Source organism: Mandrillus leucophaeus, unplaced genomic scaffold (assembly GCF_000951045.1).
Source record: "Mandrillus leucophaeus isolate KB7577 unplaced genomic scaffold, Mleu.le_1.0 Scaffold22, whole genome shotgun sequence".
NCBI lineage: Eukaryota > Metazoa > Chordata > Mammalia > Primates > Cercopithecidae > Mandrillus > Mandrillus leucophaeus.
Window position 1 is genome coordinate 4,441,988 of NW_012102254.1, and position 19,591 is coordinate 4,461,578.

The window sequence follows — 19,591 nt, forward strand, 5'->3', positions numbered from 1 at the left end:
AAAAAAAAAAAATAGCCAGGCATGGTGGCACACACCTGTAGTCCCAGCTACTCAGGAGGCTGAGGCATGAGAATCACTTAAACCTGGGCAGCAGAGGTTGCAGTGAGCCGAGATCATGCCACTGCACTCCAGCGTGGGCAAAAGAGCAAAACTCCATCTCAATTAAAAAAATATATATATATATGTATATATTTACATATATATGTTTACATATATTTACATATATATGTTTACCTATATATTTACAGATATTTCACCCATTCATGATAAACACTCAGCAAACTAAACATAGAAAGACAATTCATCAACTTGATAAACAGCATTTACAAAGATATGTCTAGAGATAACATTATACTTGATGGAGAAAGAATGAATGTTTTCCTCTAAGATCAAGAACAAAGCAAAGACATCTACTCTCACCACTCCTATTCAACTGGAAGTTTAAGCCAGTGCAGCAAGACAAGAAAAATAAATAAAAGGCATACAGATTGGAAAGGAGGAAATAAAACTGTCCCTATTATTTAAGAAAGACAGAGCAGTCTACACAGAAAATCCCAAGGTCAGCAAGATTATACGAACAAAACCAGCAAACAAAACTCAATCACATTTTCATGTACTAAGGAACATGTGGAAGCCAAAATTAAAAATTTTTGTGCCATTTTCAGTTGCTCCAAAAGGCTTTTAGATTATACTTAGGTATAACTCTAGCAAAGTATATACATGACTTGTATGCTGAAAACTACAAAGTGCTGATAAAATAAATCAAAGAAGGCCTAAATAAATATAAAGAGATATACTATGTCCATAGATTGGAAGACTCAACATAGTAAAAGCATCAATTCTCCCCAAATTAATCCAAGGTTTAAGGTAATTTATATTATCAAAGTTCCAGTGAAATTTGTATAGCCATTTGTAAGCTTATTATTCTTAAGTTTATATGGAAAGTCACAGGACCCAGAATAGCTAAAATAATTTTGAAAACCAATAATAAAGTGAGAGGAATCACTTACCTGATTGCATGACTTGTTATATAGCTACCGTAATCCAGATAGAGTGATATTGGCAGTGGGATAGACATACTGATCAAAGAACAAATAGAGAACTCAGAACTAGACTCACAAATATGCTTAACTGTTTTTTGACAAAGGTGCAAAGCCATTAAAGGGAAGGATAGTCTTCAAAAAATGGTGCTTGAGGAACTGTACATTCATAGATAAACCAAAAAACAAAATGATCCTCAGCCTAAACCTCACATCTCATACAAAAAGTAACTCAAAATGCAAACAACATATCTAACAAAATATTTGTGTTTAGAATATAAAGCATTCTCAAAACTCAAAAGCAAAAATTCCAATTAGAAAATGGTCAAAGATATGCACAGACACATCACCGAAGAGGATATACAGATAACCACTAGGCACATACAGAGACGTTCAATATTATTAGTCTTCAGGGAAATGCAAATTAAAACTACCATAAGATGTTACTACATACCTATCAGAACGGCTGAAATAAAAAATAGTAAAACAAACACTGGCAAGGATGCAGAGAAAATGAATCACTCATATTTTGCAGTTGGAAACATAAAAAATACAGCCATTATGAAAAAGAGTATGGCACCTTCTTACAAAACTAAATTCGTGCTTATAATATAACCTGGCAATTGTAGCTGAGTAATCCCGAGTAGCTGGGATTACAGCCATGTGCCACCATGCCATGGACAATTTATCTAAAAGATGTTCAAAGATTTAAAGATTGAAATGGTAAGATGCCTAAAGCATTAATGCCTAAATCTTAAGTTTTTGCATGTGCACATATCCATGTAACCACCAGTCAAGACATTACTAGAACCCCAGAATGTTCTGCAGTGCTTCTTCCCAGTCAGTACCCACCTCCATAGGGGTCATGTCTATTTTATTTCTATCACTGCTGATCAGTTTTGACCATTATTGAATTCATTATAAATGAGGTTATGTAGCATGTAGTAGCAATAGTTTGGTCTTTTATATTACTATATGTAGTATTCTCTCATATGACTAATTTATCCATTTTATTATTGATAAGAATTTTGGGCTTTCAGTTTGAGACTACTATGAATAAAGTTACTAACAACATTCTTGAACACATCTTTTGGGTTTATATGCACTTCTCTTGGGTATTTACCTGGAAGTAGACTTGCTGGGTCACAGGGAAAGTACATGTTTAGCTTTACATGCAGTCAAACAGTTTTGCAAGTGGCTGTACCAATTTATACTTGCACCAGAACCGTGTGAGAGTTCTCGTTGTCTCATAACCTGGTTAACAATTGGTATTGTCTATTGTCAGGATTTGTTTTTTGTTGTGGTTGGCTTTTTTTTTTTTTTTTTGACAGAGTCTTGCTCTGGCGCCAGGCTGGAGTGCAGTGGCACGATCTTGGCTCACTGCAACCTCCGTCTCCCCCTCAAGTAATTCTACTGCCTCAGTCTCCCGAGTAGCTGGGATTACAGGTGTGTGCCACCATTCCTGGCTAATTTTTGTATTTTTAGTAGAGACAGGGTTTTACCATGTTGGCCAGGATAGTCTCAAACTCCTCACCTCAGGTAATCCACCCACCTCGGCCTCCCAAAATGCTGAGATTACAGGCGTGTGCCACCATGCCCAGCTAATTTTTGTGTTTTTATTAGAGATAAGGTTTCACCATGTTGGTGTTGGCCAGGCTGGTCTCGAACTCCTGGCCTCAGGTAATCTGCCTGCCTCAGCCTCCCGAAGTGCTGGGATTACAGGCGTGAGCCACCGCACCTAGCCCAGGGTTTGTTTTTTTGTTGATGTTGTTTTGCGTTTTTTTCATTTTGGCCATTCTGGTGGTTATGTGCTGCTGTCTCATTGGTTTGTCTCATTAAAACCAGTGGTTTTAATTTGCATTTCCCAAATGATTAGTGATGCAGAGCACCTTTTCACATACATGTTAGTTATTTGGACATCCTCATCTATGAAGTGCCTAATCAAGTCTTTTGCCTATTAAAAAAAATAGGCCATTGGTCCTTTTCTTATTAACTGACAGGAGTATTTAATTTATTTTGTATATGCACTCCTTTATTTGAAAAAGGTCTCCCTGAGCTGTCTCTGGCTGTGGGCACTCATGCTGCTTTCTACCCAGCTCCTGGCACCCCCGATCACACCTGATGGAGATTCTATTTACCGACACCTCTGGGCTTATGTTTCTGAACCTGCTCATGTCATCCACTGTCCTCTAGTACCTCTATCCATGTCCCATACCTGCACCAGCACACTGTCCCTGACCAAGTTTCAGGCAAGCCATGGGATCTAGAATGTCTCTCTCCCTTCTTTCTCAGCAGCCAAAAGATTTCTTGCTTCCTGAAACTGAGGCAGGCTGAAAAGGGAAAACAGATTTATACAAGTGACATATGATAATGTCACTCTGAATAAAAGATGTCAAACTGTGCTTATCAATAGTCACACTTCATACGTGCACACACACCTGCACCCATGCACACAACATGCGTGCACACACGTGAGCGTCAAGTTTAATCGGCAAGTCCTTACACTGACCACCTCTTATATCTATGCATCTCAGTGCTGGGTACTGTGGAAAACAAATGAAAAAGGATTGGGCATGGGCCCAGAAGCTGAAAAGTTTACAATTTAGTTGGAGAGAAAAGATGTAATACAGATGACATGATACAAAATGCTGTGTATTAGACAGTATGTAAGCCCAGACTCAAAAGAGGTTTTATTTGTTTGTTTGTCTGTTTTCAAGACAGAGTCTTGCTCTGTCACCCAGGCTGGAGTGCAGTGGCATGATCTCAGCTCGCTGCAACCTCCACATCCTGGCCTCAAGCAGTTCTCCTCCCTCTGCTGGGATTACAGGTGCCCGCCACCACACCGGACTAATTTTGTCTTTTTAGTATAGAGACAGGGTTTCACCACATTGGCCATGCTGGTCTCAAACTCCTGACTTCATGATCCGCCCGCCTCAGCCTCCCAAAGTGTTAGGATTACAGGCGTGAGCCACCGCGCTTGGCCTCAAAAGAGTTTTAAAACTTGGCATGCAAGACTGTAAGTGTTAACTTGGGCTAGACCTGGACAGGGAGTTTTTAGAGCACTTCCTTAATACACTCTCTCCTTCCCCTTTTTAGCATGGAGGGTTTCTTGACAGTTTTCTTGCACATAGGAGACACTCAACAGATGTTTACCAGTTTGATTGAGGCATAGGATGAGGAAATAAATAGCCACATAGCTCCCATCAGCTGAACACTTACCAAGTGCCAGACACATACTGAATTTTATTTAATTCTTGCAACAATCCTGAGAAAGAAATATTACTCTCACTGTTTTAAAGGTGGGGAAGCTGAGGTTCCGACAAGCAGTAAAGAAAAATGCCCAGGGTGGCATGGCTGGCATCTGAGGGCTGTGCCAGGTCTGGTGTGCCAGAGGACTTGCTGCCTGTGGCAAGATGCTGCCATTGCCTGTTGCTTGAACAAGGTGAGGAGCACAGCATGCCTGGCCATGCGTGATGTCTGAGGTTAGAGCCCAGGACCTAGGGCACCAAATCTGTGGGGCGGGGCCCTGAAAGAGTAACGGACTCTGGAAGTTTTTCTTCTGAGTTCTTTACCAGCCTGGCAGTACCCTTCAAGAAGAAACCTAGGGCTTCCTGTTTGGTGGCTTCAGAGGCAAGGCAGCAGCAAGAGGGCGACACATTAAATAAGAGAAAGTAATGCAACCAGGCTGCCTGTCAGCCCCTCTAACTTCTCCAGATTATCATACTGGGCCCATCACTTGCCCAGTCTAGCTAGAAGTTCATCTATCCCCATGAAACTCCCATCTCCCCACCTCCACCATGGCCATCCAGGAATGCCCTAGGTGTACCACATTCTGTGGCTGCTGTGTTGATATGGATTGGTGGTGTGGCATGATACACGGTCCTGCTTCCTCTGTCTCACTGCTCTGAAACACGAATTCAGACCTGGGCCCTTCGACATGGAAAGCATCACAACTTATTGCCCTAGAGAGTGGGACAGCCTGGGAGGCCTACCTATCTGATCTTCAGGGCTCCTACCCAGGCCTCAGGGGGAATCTTCAGTCAGTGCCAGTCTGTGTGGAGGATGCCTGTAGGAAATTGTGTGGACAGCAGTGGCAAGAGAGGGGCTGGGGAGGGACTAGGGGGCACATGGGAGGAGGAAAGGCAGGCAGAGCTAAGGGCAGGGTGGCAGTCAGTCAGGGGCCCTGACACACTCCTTCATGGACCCACCCCCTTCTTTGTCTTCAGTGGTCTTGGGTAGGTCTGGTTTGCAAGGGGCAAAAAAACACAGGATGATCCTTTGGAAGAAGTGAATGCACATTTCAATGACTGGAAACCTGCCAGGGGTGCTTGGAGGAGAGCAAGCTCAAAAATGAAGGCTTAAGCAAAACAAAATAGCCCTACTCCAACCCACCCCCCAAAATAATCCACAGAGGGAAAAGGAAGACAGGAATAAGACTAAAAGTCTAGAAAAGGGAAGTGCAAATTGGGTTCAAGATGCTTCAACTGAAGGCAGAGCCGTGTGGTTTGAACTGTTTGTGTGTCTTGAACCATAGCCCAGCCAAGAAGGCTGAGGGGCAAGGCCAGGACCTCTCTTTGTGAAGCAGGACTGGGCTGCGGGGGGCATGTGAGGAGTACATCTTGCATGTGCAGGAATACCCCTACAACTAGGGAATCAGGCCCCAGTTACTAGTGGGAAGAGTAGATATTAAAGTAAAAGCTATTTCTGCTGAAACCAAATATTTTATATAAACTCAGATACAATATTTGGTGCTGTGGTCAGATCCATTTGTCCTTGAAGACTTAAGATGAAAGAAATGCAAACATCTTCCCTGTACATTCATGGCCTATAGGTACTTTGCAATGGTGTGCTGGTAAGTGTTTAACAACCAGCTTTCTGGAGGAAAAATCAAAACAGGCATAACACGCCTGATATAATAGCATCAATTTTCAATTTCCTTGGTGTAAAAACTCTCTGTGGTCAAGTTCAAGCTGTGAACTTAATATCACTAAGGCGAAGGTGGGTAGTCTGAGTCTAACAGAGTTTAGGTAACCACAATAACAGCGTTTGTTGAGTTTACATTATTTGTCAAACTCTTTATGTGCATCATTTTATTTTATTATTTCAATAGTTATTGGGGAACAGGTGGTGTTTGGTTACCTGGGTAAGTTCTTTAGGTGTGATTTCTGAGATTTTGGTACCCCATCATCTGAGCAGTATACACTGCACCCAGTGTGTATTCTTTAATCCCTTGTCTCTTTCCCACCCTTCTGTCTAAGTCCCCAGAGTTCATTATGTCATTCCGATGTCTTTATATCTTCATAGCATAGCTCCCACTTATAGGCGAGACCATAGGATGTTTGGTTTTCCACCCCTGAGTTACTTCACTTGGAATAATGGTCTCCAACTCCATCCAGGTTGCTGGGCATGCCATTATTTTGTTCCTTTTTGTGGCTGAGTAGAATTCCATGGTGTATGTATACTAGATTTTCTTTATCTACTCGTTAGTTGACAGACATTTACTTTGGTTCCTTATTTTTGCAGTTGTGAATTGTGCTGTTGTAAAGATGCATGTGCAGGTGGCTTTTTCATCATAATGACTTCCTTTCCTCTGGGTAGATACCCAGTAGTGGGATTGCTGAATCAAATGGTAGTTCTACTTTTGGTTCTTTAAGGAATCTCCATACCGTTTTCTATAGCGGTTGTACTAGTTTATATGCCCACCAGCAGCGTAGAAGTGTTCCCTTTTCACCACATCCCTGCCAACATCTATTATTATTATCTATTATTTTTTGATTTTTAAATTATGGCCATTCTTGCAGGAGTAAGGTGGTATTGCATTGTGGTTTTGATTTGCATCTCCCTGGTAATTAGTGATGTTGAGCATTCTTTCATATGTTTGTTGTCCACTCACGTACCTTCTTTTGAGAATTGTCTATTCATGTCCTTAGCCCACTTTTTGACGGGATTATTTGTTCTTTTCTTGCTGATTTGAGTTCCTTGTAAATTCTGGATATTCACCATTTTGTCATATGCATAGTTTGCAAAAATTTTCTCCCACTCTGTGGGTTGTCTGTTCACTCTGCTGATTATTTTCTTTTGCTATGCAGAAGCCTTCTAGTTTAATTAAGTCCCATCTATTTATCTTTGTTTTTGTTGCATTTGTTTTTGGGTTCTTGGACATGAACTCTTTGCTTAGGCCAATGTCTAGGAGAGTTCTTCTGATGTTATCTTCTAGACTTTTTATGGTTTCAGGTCTTAGATTTAAGTCTTTTATCCATCTTGAGATGATTTTTGTCTAAGGTGAGAGATGAGGATTCAGTTTCATTCTTCTACATGTGGTTTGACATTATCCCAGCACCATTTGTTGAAAAGGGTGTCCTTTCCCCACTTTATGTTTTTGTTTGCTTTGTCAAAGATTAGTTGGTTGTAAATATTTGGTTTTATTTCTGGGTTCTCTATTCTATTTCATTGGTCTATGTGCCTATTTTTATACCAGTACCATGCTGTTTTGGTAACTATAGCCTCGTAGTATAGTTTGAAGTTGGGTAATGTGATGCCTCCAGATTTGTTCTTTTTGTTTAGTCTTGCTTTGGTTATGTGGGCTCTTTTTTGGCTCCATATGAATTATAGGATTGTTTTTTTCTAGTTCTGTGAAGAATGATGATGACATTTTGATGAGAATTGCATTGAATTTATAGATTGCTTTAGGCAGTATGGTCATTTTCATAATATTGATTCTACCTGTCCATGAGCATGGAATGTGTTTCTATTTGTGTCATCTATGATTTCTTTCAGCAGTGTTTGGTAGTTTTCCCCGTACAGATCTTTCACCTCTTTGGTTAGGTATATTCCTAAGTATTTTATAATATTATTTTTTGCAGCTGTTATAAAAGGGGTTGAGGTTTTGATTTGATTCTCAGCTTGGTTGCTGTTGGTGTATAGCAGTGCTACTGATTTTTGTACATTGATTTTGTATCCCAAAACTTTACTGAATTCATTTATCAGATCTAGGAGCTTTTTGGATGAGTCTTTAGAGTTTTCTGGGTATATGATCATATCATGGGCAAACAGTGACAGTTTGACTTCTTTATTACCAATTCGGATGCCCTTTATTTCTTTCTCTTGTCTGATTGCTCTGGCTAGAGCTTTCAGTAATATGTCGAATAGAAGTGTGAAAGTGGGCATCCTTGTCTTGTTCCAGTTCTCAGAGGAAATGCTTTCAACTTTTCCCTTTTCAGTATAATGTTAGCTGTGGGTTTGTCATAGATGGCTTTGATTACCTTATGGTATGTCCCTTCTATGCTGATTTTGCTAAGGGTTTTAATCATAAATGCATGCTGGATTTTGTCAAATACTTTTTCTGCATCTATTGAGATGATTATATGATTTTTGTTTTTAATTCTCTTTATGTGGTATATCACATTTATTGACTTACATATGTTAAATCAGCCCTGCCTCGCTGGTATGAAACCTACTTGATTATGGTGCATTACCTTTTTGATATGCTGTTGAATTCGGTTACCTAGCGTTTTGTTGAGGATTTTTGCATCCGCATTCATGAGGGATATTGATCAGTAGTTTTCTTTGTTCATTATGTCATTTCCTGATTTTGGTATTAGGGTAATACTGGCTTCATAGAATGATTTAGGGAGGATTCCCTCTTTCTCTATCTTTTGGAATAGTTTCAGTAGGATTGGTGCCGATTCTTCTTTGAATGCCTGATAGAATTCAAGCTGTCAATCCATCTAGTCCTGGACTTTTTTTTGTTGTTGTTGGCAATTTTTAAAATTACCATTTCAATCTTGCTGCTTGTTATTGGTCTGTTCAGAGTTTCTATTTCTTTCTGGTTTAACCTAGGAGGGTGGTATATTTCTAGGAATTTATCCCTCTCCTCTAGGTTTTCTAGTTTTTACGCATAAGGTTGCTCATAGTGGCCTTGAATAATCTTTTGTATTTCTGTGGCATCGTTTGTAATATCTCCCATTTCATTTCTAATTGAGCTTATTTCGAACTTCTCTCTTCTTTTCTTGGTTAATATTGCTAATGGTCTATCAATTTTGTTTATCTTTTCAAAGAACCAACTTTTTGTTTCATTTAGCTTTTGTATTTTTTTGTTTCAATTTTATTTAGTTCTGCTCTGATCTTTATTATTTCTTTCCTTCTGCTTGGTTCAGGTTTGGTTTGTTCTTGTTTCTCTGGTTCCTTGAGGTGTGACCTTAGAGTGTCTATTTGTGCTCTTTCAGACTTTTTGATGTAGGGGGTTAATGCTATGAGCTTTCCTCTTAGCACCGCTTTTGCTGTATCCCAGAGATTTTGATTAGTTGTGTCACTATTGTCATTCAGTTCAAAGAATTGCTAAATTTCCCTCATGATTTTATTGTTAACCCAAGGATCATTTGGGAGAAGATTATCTAATTTTCATGTATTTGTATAGTTTCAGCAGTTCCTTTTAACTTTTAGAGTTAATTTCCAGTTGTATTCCACTGTGGTCTGACAGAGTACTTAATACAATTTCAATTTTCTTAAATTTATTGAAACTTGTTTTGCGGCCTATCATATAGTCCATCTTGGAGAATGTTCCATGAGCTGATGAAAGGAATGTATACTCTGTAGTTGTTGGATAGAATGTTCTGTAAACATTTGTTAGGTCCATTTGTTCTAGGGTATAGTTTAAGTCTGTTGTTTCTTTGTTGACTTTCTGTCTTGATGACCTGTTTAGTACTGTCAGAAGACTACTGACTTCCCTTATGACTATTCTGTTGCCATCAATCTCATTTCTCAGGTCTAGTAGTAATTGTCTTATAAATTTGGGAGCTCCAGTGTTAGATGCGTATATATTTAGGATTGTGATATTTTCCTGTTGGACTAATACTTTTATCATTACATAATGTTCCTCTTTGTCTTTTTTAACTGTTGTTAGTTTTAAGTCTGTTTTGACCGATATAAGAATAACTACTCCTGCTTGCTTTTGGTTTGTATTTGCATGGAATATCTTCCCTCTCCCTCACTTTACCTTAAGTTTATGAGACTCCTTATGTGTTAGGTGAGTCTCTTGAAGACAGCAGATACTTTGTTGGTGGATTTTTATCTATCTGCCGTTCTGTTTCTTTTAAGTGAAGCATCTAGGCCATTTACATTCAATGTTAGTATTGAGATGTGAGGTACTGTTCTATTCATCATGCTAGTTGTTGCCTGAATAACTTTTTTTCATTGTGTTATTGTTTTATAGGTCCTGTGAGATTTTTGCTTTAAGTAGGTTCTATTTTGGTATATTTTGAGGTTTTATTTCACAATTTAGGACTTCTTTTAGCAGTTCTTGTAGTGCTGGCTTGGTAGTGGTGAATTCTCTCAGCATTCGTTTACCTGAAAAATACTTTATCTTCCTTTATTAATGAAGCTTTGTTGGACTGGATCCAAAACTCTTGGGTGATAATTATTTTAAGGAGGCAAAAGATAGGACCCCAATATCTTCTGACTTGCAGGGTTTCTGCTGAGAATTCTGCTGTTAATCTGATAGATTTTCCTTGTAAATTACCTATAAAGGAAAAGCTGAGGCTTTTGCCTCACAGCTCTTAAGAATCTTTCCTTCATCTTGACTTTAGATAACTTGATGACTATGTGCCTAGATGATGATCTTTTTGTGATGAATTTTCCAGGTGTTCTTTGAGCTTCTTGTATTTGGACTTCTAGATCACTATCAAGACTGGAGAAATTTTCCTCGATTATTCCCTCAGATACGTTTTCTAAACTTTTAGATTCCTCTTCTTCCTCAGGCACACCAATTATTCTTCCAGAGACACAGGTGCCTTCACAGCTCACCCAATGTGTGCAGTGTGTATATGGCACAAGGTCCTTGCTCATTCACTTGGCACCCCAACCTGGGGGGCATTTCATGTCAACACATAAAGTTGCATAGTATTCCAGGGGGACTTAATCAGTCCCTTACATTGCAGTGAACATCCTTGTAATCTGTATCTTCTGCCATATGTGTAAACATTTGTAAGATAAATTCATAAAAGTAGAATTGCTGGAACAAAACATGCATACACTTCAAATTCTGATAGCTATTGCCAAACAGCCCTCCATGGAGTGGGACCCAATTTACCTTCCCATCAGCAATAGGCAGGCATGACTTTTCCTCCACAGCTTCACCAACTCAGTGCTGGAACTAGATCTGAAGTCAGGTGTCTGACTTCCAGATTCTGGCTATTCCCATGAAATGAAGCTGCAGGTTGGGTCTCAGAAGTAGCCATCTATTGGGGCAGCCTAGTGAGCCTGTTCCCTACGGCCCATAACCAACCCAAAAATCGTTACTGAACATCTACAAGCTGAAATGTGCTGGGATGTGCTGGGTTGTTCTGTGGCACCGTTCATTCATCTCTGGCCCTCTTAGTCCTCTGGCAGACTCCAACTCATTTCTCTAGCCCCAGGGTAAACATATCTGCAAAGTGTTTTTGATGCCAGCTAACTTCCTTTGTGTCTCTCTTGAACCCCACACAGACTTCTATCCCACTAGACCGTGATCCTCTAGACAGGGTGTCTCACACTGTTGTGTGCAAACAAATCTCTTGGGAATCTGATAAAAATGCAGACTCCCACTCAGTAAGCCTGTGGTGGGGCCTGAGAGTCTGCATTTTTGGTAAGCTCTCAGGTCTTGCCATCACTTTGAACACCAGGGTCCAGTACTGATTCTCAAACTCTAGCATAAACAAGAAGCACCTGGAGGACTTGTTAAAACACAGATTCCTGGGTCTAATCTTCAATGGGGCCTGAGAACCTTCATTTCCAGCAAGCTCCCAGGTGACGCAGTTGCTGCTGGTTCACATACCTCACCTTGCATAACACTACCTCCGGGCCCGACCTAATTCAACTTTTAGGACTCTTAACCACTCCATGCTTGACAGAGAGAACACATGCTTAATAGGTGTGTGATGGATGAGGTGTAAGGGAACAAATACCAGCATGAGCACTCAGACTGGATGTAAGAAGTGACAGGAACATACCTGTGACTGTCTGCAGCTTAGGTTTGGAGTACAAAGAATCATTATTAGCTCTTCATTCCTGCCTACTCACCTTCCAGGTTCAAACCACAATGAGCCACTGCCCCATTCTTGCGAGTACTTAGATTACAGACCTACCAGGTTCTAGTTGTCAGCCCTTGCCACCAGCCATTTCAGGTTCAATGGCCATGCTCTTGGGCTCTCTGCCAGCAGGAACCACCCCAGAAACTTGTGTGTTTGGGGACAGGGAGGGACATTGGGAGGGGATACTGTGCTCTTGGTTCATTCATACACTCTCAAATCCTGCCCCCCAGTGTCTGCTTTCTGCTAAGCACTTCCCTGTGCCAGAAGACCTGAAGGAAGGGGCTTCCCTGTATCATCCACATTGCCCTGCAGCATATATTACCCTCTGCTTGCCCAGGGAGGAAAGGTGGAGGGGCTGTCTCCTGGTCTCCCTAGAGGATCTGCCTCACAAGTGGCTGTTTTCTCACAGAACATCAGGGCTCCTTATTTCTATAAATTGGCAAAAAGGAGAAGCAGCCCTTTTCTCTGTTAGATGTCCTCATACCTCGGTGTGACACCAGCAGCCATATCCCTGAGCAGAACTGGTCTGAACATGTCACAGCAGAAAGATGGGAGGAATCTGGGTCCCAGATGAAGCTTCTAAATTAAATAACTCAGATAGGAATAATGCAATAGAGCAGGAAAAACTGACAAGATAAGAGAAAATCACTAGAGTAATGTCCTTGAGTGAGTGAGAGAGGTTAGGATCCTGCACAAGTGGAAGGGATGGGTTTAGACAGGAACATGGAGAATCCAGTCATGTAACAGGTGGGAGGCAGAGGAGATATGTCCAGGAAAAAAGTGACAGGTAGCAGGGGAGGTGGGAGGTGGGAGCTTGTAGAAAGTTTCTTCTGATGGCTTTCATTTCCTCAGTGAAATAGGAAACAAGATCATCAGCTAAGAATGAGGATAACAGGTGGTGTTGGAGGTTTAAGAAAAAGGCAAAAGGTGTGAAATAATGTCTAAAAGAGGGGAATGCAGTTGATGGGCATTAAGGATGCTTTGGATACAGCTATCATCATTTAGAGTCACCCTAGTCACTGTGGTTGTGTAATTTTCTCCGGCTGTATTCAACTTCACAGATGCAAGTGGGGAGCTGGATCTAACCAGGACCAGAATTTTGCCAAGTGGGCATGATAAGATCAGAAAAATGCAAAGGAATTGAGGGTGTGCTTAAGGGAGAGACTGTAATGATGGGTCATGGGTTTTTAAGATGATGGGAAGTGAGGGCATGAGGAGACTGAAGGTCAGTGGAAAATTAAAATATCAATGGATTGGAGGTCCCACTGGGGTCAAAGAACTGTTAGAGTTGAGGTGTTGGAGTCAATGAGTAGTAAATGTAGGAGGTGGTGGTCAGAGGCCGGATACTGGCAGCAGGGAGTATGAAGAGCTACAGATATTAGTGATAGTAAGATTCAGGAGCTATGATCATGGGCATGGGTGACCAAGGTGTGGGGAAGACAAGACTATTAGAGGGATGAAGTTCAAGGGACTACTTGGCTTTGGAACTAGAGCAAATTTGTGCATTGTGGTAGAAGGTAAAATATGGACTCAAGCTCCCCCAAGCCTAGTACGCACAGCCTTTTACAATGTGACTTTGTAGCTCTTCCAAAAAAGTAGTTTCTATTTCCTGACTCCTTGAATATGGCTTGGCTTTGTGACTTACTTGCAAAAGCAGCATCATGTGATTTCTGAGGTTATACTTTAAAATGCTTTACAGCTTTTATTTTGTACTCTTGTAACTGGCCTGAGATAGACATGAGATGTCATGTCTATCTAGCCAATTGGAGGATGAGCAGCCACACAAAGGTGAATTGACAGTTGACTGCTGGCCCCAACCCCAGATGTGGGAGTGAGAGCACCTGGGACCACTCATCTAACTCACAGAATCATGGGAAAAAATGTCACTGTGATTTCAAGCCCCTGAGTTCTGAGGCGGTATGTTAGGATGTAAAGACAAATAGAAACATGTGAATAGTGAAATCATCAAGAATTATGACAAGAGAATGTTAAAGAGTAATTTCAAACCAGAGCTAATATCTAGATTTGTGAGAAAATAATGATTTCTTTTCTTTTTCTTTTTGAAGCTATTTTGAGTCCATTGCTTTGTTATTTGCTGTCAAAAGTACTCAATTTATACAATGAGGTTTCAACACAGATCTCCCCCTACTCCCCCTAAGAAGCTTAAAAACCTCAGAGGTGTGACATCAGTCTTTCTTTGATGACTTCCTGCCATGGAGGATGGGAAGTCTTCAGGGAAGAGGTGGCCTCTTGGATGATCCATGGTGAGGGATCTCACACAGATGTGCCCAGTGCCCTCTTTCGCTTTGGGACATGATGAAGCACAGTGGGATAGATGAGCAGGACAGAGAGAAGGGACAGAGGGGGCGAAGAACTCTGGGCCCCTTTCCGCTTGGTTTGTCATGTTGGAGTTTGTAGAATGGGAGGTGAGAGAGTGCCTGGGAGAGGCCAGAGGCCAGGCAGGCAAAAAGGGCGGAGATGCAGGAGGAAAAATGACCACTTTGATAGAAGAAGTATGAAGTGAGGAGGGGAGGTGGAAAGAGCGGCTGGGGAAAGACAAGACAAGAGGAGTGGGATACAGGGGCCAGGGTGGGGGAAATGAGGTGATGCTGAGGGACCTGCGGTGCTACTGCCTAAGACCCTCTTACGTCTTCCAAAACCACTTTTGCCCATCTGCGAGACACTAACCAATCCGACTTTGGTGTTCTGGAAATAGCCTGGGATCAGAAGCAACCTCTTTTGTCATGCAGACAGTGTGCCCCAGGATTAGGCAACAGGGACATCTCTGTGATCACAGCACCACCAAATTAACCTATTCATGTAGCCACTGAACCTAAAAGGTTTGCGTCAGTGACCACCAGGGTCCATGCAGTTGAGATGCCTGGGCCCTGCCCTGTCTTGGTTAAATCAGAGCATAAGATTTCTGGAATGTTGAGTTTGCGTCAGGAAAGGAGAACCAGAAACAGGGCTGGGTCAAAACTGGATGCCATGGATGATGTGTGCAGGTCATGAAAGGCAAATACGTGAGAAGGAACCAGCAGGCCAAGTCATGGGGCTGACACAGGAGGGGGTATCAAATTAAGGAATCAGAGCCTTAGACAAACTCAAAGTTAGAATCTTCAGGTGTGCACCTTATTGATACTTCTCTGTTTCCACCACATCGAGAGGCTATAGTCACTGCCTAAATGCTTATTCTCATGTGCTTGCTGGTGGAGAAGAATCTCCTGGGTATGAGGTTCAGTGACAAAAGCAATGGAAGACAATGTGTATTGTATTCACTCACCTGTGTAAAAAGAAGTGTGTGTGTGTGTGTGTGTTCTATGTTCAAAGTGACATGAGAATCTGATACTGTTGTTCCTTTTGGGAAGAGAAATGGGGGAAATAAGGGGCCAGGGGTAGGCAAACTTAACTCTTCACCTTATATTTTGTGTACTTAAAAATATAAACAAATTACATTTCAGAGAATTCCTGTAGACCAGTGATTCTCAAAACTTACTAGAAATGCAAATCTAGGTCAGGTATGGTGGGATCACAGGTCACACATGTAATCCCAGCACTTTGGGAGGCTGGGGCAAGAGGGTCACTTTGAGACCAACCTAGGCAACATAGCAAGACACCAATTTCTACTATATATATATATATATATACACACACACACACACACACATATATATATATTTTTTAAAATTAGCCAGGTGTGGTGGCATGCATCTGTGGTCCCAGCTACTCAGGAGACTGAAGTGGGAGGATCACTTGAGCCCAGAAGGTTGAGGCTGCAGTGAGACATGATCATGCTACTGCACTCCAGCCTGGGTGACAGAGCAAGACCTTTTCTAAAAAAAAAAAAAGAAAAAGAAACGTAAATTCTCAGGCCCCATTCCAGACTTACTGACCGTAATCTCCACAGACAAGTCCAGAAATCTGTTTTAACAAGCCCTCTGTACATTCTGACGGATATTCAAACTTGAGAACCATTGCTTTAGGCCAGGGATTCTACTTCTCAGATTTTTTTACCTATTAAAATTCCAATGCCCAGGCTGCACCCTAGACCAAGCACATCAGAATATCTGGGGGTGGGCCTAGGAGTCAATTGTCCTTCAAGCTTCACAGGTGACTCTAACACAGCAGAGGAAACACTGGTTTCCCCTACCTTCTTCTAATTCTGGGATCCACCTCTTTCCAGCCTCAAATCTTGCTCAGCCTGTAGATGTGATAACCTGGAAATTTTTTTTCTTGGAGTTCTTCCACAATGGCTTCTGGCTTCTCAGTTCCCCACCATCGCTGATTTCGAGAGAGTGTGTGGTGAGAAGACAAGGCCCAGCAGTTGAATATGAGGTTGAACCTGATGACAGCCAGGGTCCATGGGCTCTGCAGGTGTTAAAGAGAGAGTCATCCCACGAGAACTACGTGAAAAATGCACAAGCTTCAGTAACTGACTCGATCAACTGGAAGAAAGGGTATCAGTGATTGAAGATCAAATGAATGAAAGGAGTGAGAAGAGAAGTTTAGAGAAAAAAGAGTAAAAAGAAATGAACAAAGCCTCCAAGAAATATGGGACTCTGTGAAAAGACCAAGTCTATGTCTGATCGTGTACCTGAAAGTGACAGAGAGAATGGAACCAAGTTGGAAAACACTCTGCAGGATATTATCCAGGAGAACTTCCCCAACCTAGTAAGGCAGGCCAACATTCAAATGCAGGAAATACAGAGAACACCACAAAGATACTCATCAAGAAGAGCAACTCCAAGACACATAATTATCAGGTTCACCAAAGTTGAAATGAAGGAAAAGATGTTAAGGGCAGCCAGAGAGAAAGGTAGGGTTACCCACAAAGGGAAGCCCATCATACTAACAGTGGATCTCTCAGCAGAAACTCTAGAAGCCAGATGAGAGTGGGGGCCAATATTCAACAGTCTTAAAGAAAAGAATTTTCAACCCAGAATTTCATATCCAGACAAACTAAGTGTCATAAGTGAAGGAGAAATAAAATCCTTTACGGACAAGCAAATGCTGAGAGATTTTGTCACCACCAGGCCTGCCCTACAAGAGTGCCTGTAGGAAGCACTAAACATGGAAAGGAACAACTGGTACCAGCCACAGCAAAAACATGCCAAAATGTAAAGACTATTGATGCTAGGAAGAAACTGCATCAACTAACAAGCAAAATAAACAGCTAACATCATAATGACAGGATCAAGTTCACACATAACAATACTAGCCTTAAATGTAAATGGGCTAAATGCTCCAATTAAAAGACACAGACTGGCAAATTGGATAAAGAGTCAAGACCCATCAGTGTGCTGTGTTCAGGAGACCCATCTCACACGCAGAGACACACATACACTCAAAATAAAGGGATAGAAGAAGACCTACCAAGCAAATGGAAAACAAAAAAAGGCAGGGGTTGCAATCCTAGTCTCTGATGAAACAGACTTTAAACCAACAAAGATCAAAAGAGACAAAGAAGGTCATTACATAATGGTAAAGGGATCAATTCAACAAGAAGAGCTAACTATCCTAAATATATATGTACCCAATACAGGAGCACCCAGATTCATAAAGCAAGTCCTTAGACACTTAGAAAGAGACTTAGACTCCCACACAATAATAATAAGAGACTTTAACACTCCACTGTCAACATTAGACAGATCAATGAGACAGAAAGTTTACAAGGATATCCAAGAATTGAACTCAACTCTGCACCAAGCAGACCTAATAGACATCTACAGAACTCTCCACCCCAAATCAACAGAATATACATTCTTCTCAGCACCACATCGCACTTATTCCAAAATGGACCATATAGTTGGAAGTAAAGCACTCCTCAGCAAGGGTAAAAGAACAGAAATTATAACAAACTGTCTCTCAGACCACAGTGCAATCAAACTAGAACTCAGGATTAAGAAAATCACTTAAGACCACTCAACTATATGGAAACAGAACAACCTGCTCCTGAATGACTACTGGGTACATAACGAAATGAAGGCAGAAAGAAAGATGTTCTTTGAAACCAATGAGAACAAAGACACAACACACCAGAATCTCTGGGACACATTTAAAGCAGTGTGCAGAGGGAAATTTATAGCACTAAATGCCCACAAGAGAAAGCAGGAAAGACCTAAAATTGACACCCTAACATCACAATTAAAAGAACTAGAGAAGCAAGAGAAAATACATTCAAAAGCTAGCAGAAGGCAAGAAATAACTAAGATTAGAGCAGAACTGAAGGAGATAGAGACACAAAAAAATCCTTCAAAAAATCAGTGAATCCAGGAGCTGGCTTTTTGAAAAGATCAGCAAAATTGATAGACCGTTAGCAAGATATAATAAAGAAGAAAAGAGAGAAGAATCAAATACATGCAAAAAAATTGATAAAGGGGATATTACCACTGACCTCACAGAAATACAAACTACCATCAGAGAATACTATAAACACCTCTACGCAAATAAACTAGAAAACCTAGAAAAAATGGATAAATTCCTGGACACACACACTCTCCCAAGACTAAACCAGGAAGAAGTTGAATCCCTGAATAGACCAATAACAGACTCTGAAATTGAGGCACTAATTAATAGCCTGCCAACTAAAAAAAGTCCAGGACCAGATGGATTCACAGCCAAATTCTACTAGAAGTACAAGGAGGAGCTAGTACGATTCCTTCTGGAACTATTCCAAACAATAGAAAAAGAGGGAATCCTCCCTAATTCATTTTATGAGGCCAACGTCATCCCTATACCAAAGCCTGGCAGAGACACAACAACAACAACAAAAAAGAGAATTTTAGACCAATATCCCTGATGAACATTGATGCAAAAATCCTCAATAAAATACTGGCAAACCGAATCCAGCAGTACATCAAAAAGCTCATCCACCATGATCAAGTGGACTTCATCCCTGGGATGCAAGGCTGGTTCAACATATGCAAATCAATAAAACGTAATCCATCATATAAACAGAATCAAGGACAAAAACCACATGATTATCTCAATAGAGGCAGAAAAGGCCTTTGACAAAATTCAATACCGCTTCATGCTAAAAACTCTCAAATTCAGTATTGATGGAACGTATCTCAAAATAATAAGAGCTGTTTATGACAAACCCACAGCCAATATCATACTGAATGGGCAAAAACTGGAAGCATTCCCCTTGAAAACTGGCACAAGACAGGGATGCCCTCTCTCACCACTCCTATTCAACAGTGTTGGAAGTTCTGGCCAGCACAATCAGGCAAGAGAAAGAAATAAAGGGTATCCAATTAGGAAAAGAGGAAGTCAAATTGTCCTTGTTTGCAGATGACATGACTCTATATTTAGAAAACCCCATCGTCTCAGCCTGAAATCTCCTTAAGCTGATAACTTCAGCAAAGTCTCGGGAAACAAAATCATTGTGCAAAAATCACAAGCATTCTTATACATCAATAACAGACAAACAGAGAGCCAAATCATGAATGAACTTCCATTCACAATACTTCAAAGAGAATAAAA

General features: G+C 41.0%; 1 protein-coding gene across 1 annotated transcript in view; it reads right to left on the reverse strand.

Moving 5' to 3' along the window:
- Nucleotides 1–16,474, reverse strand: part of CCR3 (chemokine (C-C motif) receptor 3) — a 50,024-nt gene extending 33,550 nt beyond the window's left edge. The window contains exon 1 of the mRNA XM_011981074.1: nt 16,257–16,474. The gene's annotated coding sequence lies outside the window, so the exon portion shown is untranslated. The remainder of the gene's footprint in view (nt 1–16,256) is intronic.
- Nucleotides 16,475–19,591: the final 3,117 nt, after the last annotated feature.